We start from the raw sequence: 4,534 nt of genomic DNA, 5'->3' as shown, positions 1-4,534 counted from the left end.
TCTTCAAGAGTGTTCATTGGGAAACATTCACATACATATCTAAATTATTTTATGGATTTTTTTCCATTTTGCACATTCTTTCTGCTGGATACATGATTTCAGTTGTGAAAGAATGTTAAAGGACACTATGATGTCCTCATGGGTAGAATTCTTATTTTAATGTGTAGGATCTTACCAAAAGATTTTTTATTGTATTATTAATATAATTTATATGGAACTACAGGCTCTTTATGTTGAACTTCTGTAGTTTTTGAAGCAAATGAAAAATTATGTAATTCCAGTGGGACCATCCAATTCTATCACATTATAATCGAGCCACTAATAGAAATGTCCCTCCAGCAAATTTTATCACTCTCAAGATTGAGGTGATTACAAAAGTATGATGGGTAATATAATGTGTTTTTAAAAATAATCTCACAGTGACATTCTATGGCAATTCTGTTCATCTTACAGGAACAAGTTTCAGGTCTTACGAATTATCTTTAAGAGCTGGTTATGATGGCATAGCTGTTATCCAAGCACTTGAGGGGGCTGAGGCAGGACTGTTGTGAGTGTGAGACTAGCCTGGGATATTCAGTAAGTTTAAAGCCAACTTGGGTTGTATAGTAAGAATCTGTCAACATCCCTTCCACCCCCCAGGAATGATTTTTTGGGGTCTAAAGTCCAATTTTAACTCAATGTGGTGTCAGAGAGAGAGAGAGAGAGAGAGAGAGAGAGAGAGAGAGAGAGAAATTTTTGCTTATGTCAAGCTAGATTATTGGGAAACCTCCTAAAATTTCAAGAACTAGAGATTCCCTGATTCTGAATTACACATTTATCTTTCCCAAACATATGGTGATAAATGCATGCTGTTATTTTATCCACCTTTGATGCTCTAAAGGACATTACTACAAGAAAATTTCCCTTAACATAAATAGAGGTGTCTCATTATTCCTGTAGAACATGTCAAGGCAGTGAAGTAGCTCTAGGATTCCCCATCCACCTACAACAATCTAGTCTAGAAGTAGGGAGAGAGTTATTTGAAGAGATGTTTTAAGAACATTGGCCTCCACATCCCTTTCATGGAAACCCAGAAGGTAGTATTTCTCACATCATATCTAGTATAGAGTTCTTCAAAGTTACAGCTCAGAGAGTTTAAGGAGCTTTCTTCAGTAGTTGAAGGATCTCATGTCTCATTTCTCACTTGTACCTAAACAGAGTAGAGAATCTGGATAAAGGTTTCTCTTCCTTCTAACTTGAAAAAGAGACATAATTTTACTTGTGTGAGCTGTCAGCTTGGAGGGACCATATTCCTTAGGGGAGAAACTACAGATCCCATTGAAGGTATCCAAGCTGTGTAGCTTTAAAAGGAATTTCACTGCAGAGGACTAAATGTAAAAGAACAACTTCTCAGCTGAAGCTTGGATGGCCAGGAGTGATGTTAGTGTTTAATCAACGCCAACACCATAGCAGCTATAGCTTGAGCATCTCAGCAGAAGCAACTTGTTAAACCTATGAAACATCCAAAAGAGAGAAAATAACAATGTCTCCACAGTCATGCAGGGTGTACAGTACTACAATGTAAGGCAGCCAGCCATACAAAACCAAGTTATTGGTCTCCTAGTTCTCTTCCTATTCCAAGTTTCCTCTGCCCTTGGAATAGAGTAAACTTAATAGTGGTTTGGAATCACTGAAATCAGATCTAGCCTGAACTTGTGGAGCTGTTAGAGTGGACTGGGTATTTAAATGCTACATCATTGAAAAATGTATGGGAATCCACCTGAGATTTTATTCAGGGAAAGAGCATGATGGTTCCACAAAGAGTCGTTTGCAGAACCAACAGTGAGATAATTGTTATTTCTGACACATAGCCAAACTCATCCAATAAATGAGCCACATTCCTCGTAGCATTCATTTCAGTATCTCTGTCTGTACCGATCACAATTCAACTTTCCAACTGAACTTCTAAAAGAAGTCTTTTCTGACTTTATGAAAAGCTTTTTTTCATTACTACATGCTTCCAAGGCTCTTTGAGCCTGCCTCCATTGCCCTCATAGATCGGACTGCTCAATAAAAATAACAAAATTTAATGGAAGTATAATAAATTCATCAGAGGAGCTAATAAGTGTTATTGGATTTATAATAAGAAGATCTAATTGTATAGAGTACTCCCTGGAGAAGTGCCCTTTAAGAAAAGAAGGAAGAATGGATAGATGTTAACTATCTGAATTCAGAAAGACAGCATGGCACAGGCAAAAAGAAGAGAGTGAGAATTGAAAAGTAAGTTATGATTGCCAGAGTGAATGAAAAGCATAAAATGCTAGGGAGGTGTGGATTTAATGGTGACAGTGTAGCCCTTTACCAATAGATCTTGAGTCAACTCAGTACATATTCAGTCTTCTTTTGGTAACAAAATATCTCATTTCAGCTGAGTATGCTGCCACCTAGAATAAATACTACACCTTTCTGCCTCCTTACTGGCTACATGTGGCTTTTAAAAAAAAAAAAAAAACTAAGATGGGAACAATGTGCTGTGAGGAAGTGAGACATATTATTCCTGGAAGGTGTTCTTGCTGCCAGAAGCTGCTTTTCCATTTCTTTCTCTTCTAGTTCAGAATGTGGTTGGGTGGTAAGGCATCTTGAAACATAGAAGCTAGAGTAAAAACTGAGAAATGTTCAAATCAGCAATGAAGAAAGATCTTGGGTCTTCTGATATCACAAGTACTTCTATTACAATCCTAGGATTCAGTTCCAGACTTTTCCACTTAAAACAAATTATTGTTTATTTAAGCCTCTCGAGTTAGTCATATGCTTAGTAAAACAGCATATTAAAGAGTTTTCACTTTCTATGGGCAATCAGTATGTTATTTCATGAAGATAAAACAAATGTCAAAGGCCAGAGAGAACAAAAGAGTAATTGCAATATTTTTCAGATGAGCAAATGATTTATAGGTTCGATGAACAAAAATGATGAAAGAGGTGGCATGGCTCACATAATCGGGGAAACTTTAAGAAGTAGAATGAGGGCTGGAGAGATGGCTAAGCGGTCAAGAACACTGGCTGCTCTTGCAGTGGACCTAGGTTCAGTGCCCATCACCCACATGATGGCTAACAACCATCTATAACTCCAAGTCCAAAGATCTAAAGTCCACTTCTGTCCTCCGTGGGCATTGCGTTGCACTGGTGCACTTACATAATGCAGGCAATATACTCATACATGTAAAAGTAAAAAATAAATATTTTTTAGAAAGAAGTATAATGAACATGGAGTATATTGATTGCTAAAGAGAAGATTCTCCTAGGAAAAAATTCTCCTATGTTGGTGGAAGAAGGTAACGAAGCAAGACTTTGGAGCTGAGGAATAATGGGAACTGAGGCAGAGGGTGTAAGTGAGAGCAAATGACCAAACTCTGATAGGCAGAATGAAATTAATTTGTTCAGGAAATCCACAGTGAATAGCTATATGATAAATATGTTTATTAAGGTTCTATAAAAGTTGGTCTAGTGATATGATACAGTTATTGATTCTGTTCTGGTGTTGGGGGTTTCCAACCTCAGAGAAGTACTTAATAGAGCATATTGGAATTAATATATGATGACATGATTTCTGTGCAATGTAATTTGTGTAAAAATACTAAACTGGGTTTCTATTAAATACAACGGTGGATGCTCACATCTACTTTTGGAAATGTCAGTCATTAACTATACAATACAATCAAGGTATTCTTGGAGCGAGGAGAATGCACCACCTTTTCTTATTTCTTCCATAAATTATTTCATTTGTTATGCTATATAAATCATTCATTCATCTGAAAAATGACCCAACTTATTTGCTTTCTTTATCTTGTTACATATTACAGCAATTCTCAAATTCTCTAGAGTGTACTATAGAAATTGAGAGGGTTGGAGAGATGACTCAGCAGTCAAGAGCACTGATTGCCCTTTGCACATGATCCAGGTTCAAATTCCAGCATTTACACATGGTGGCTAACCATCTTTAACTCCAGTTTCAGGGAATCTGATGCTGTCTTCTGACATCCATGGGCATTGCACGACATGGGTTCACTTACATACATGCAGGCGGTACACTCATACATATAAATTAAAAATAATAAATATTTTTAAAAAGAAGAAAATTCAAATTGAAGATAATTTTAATAGTACTAGCATAACTAAACACAGAAAATCGTAACACTGTCAAATATTACATTTAGGCTTTGTCTGCTATTATTAGCAAGCAAAAATAGTAAAGTTTCATGTGTATGTGTCCAGGGGTTGGGGATGCTAGAGCAAGTACATGCAGGTGCACATACGTGTGTGCATATGTATGTAGAGACCAGAGGTCAATGTCATATGTCTTCTATGTATTTTCACTGTAGGTTTTGAAACAGGATCTCTCATTGAATCTGGGACTAAGAGGTTTTAACTGACTAGCCAATGGGCTACAGGGATCTATCTGTCTGTAACCTTACCCTTTCCCCTGCCCCAAGTGCTTGGGTTGCAGGGGTGTGTGTGTGTGTGTATGTGCATGTGTGTGTGTGTGTGTGTGTGTGTG

Source organism: Nannospalax galili, unplaced genomic scaffold (genome assembly GCF_000622305.1).
Source record: "Nannospalax galili isolate Female #2095 unplaced genomic scaffold, S.galili_v1.0 scaffold173, whole genome shotgun sequence".
In the NCBI taxonomy this organism is placed as follows: Eukaryota; Metazoa; Chordata; class Mammalia; order Rodentia; family Spalacidae; genus Nannospalax; species Nannospalax galili.
This window is presented reverse-complemented; position numbering follows the sequence as displayed.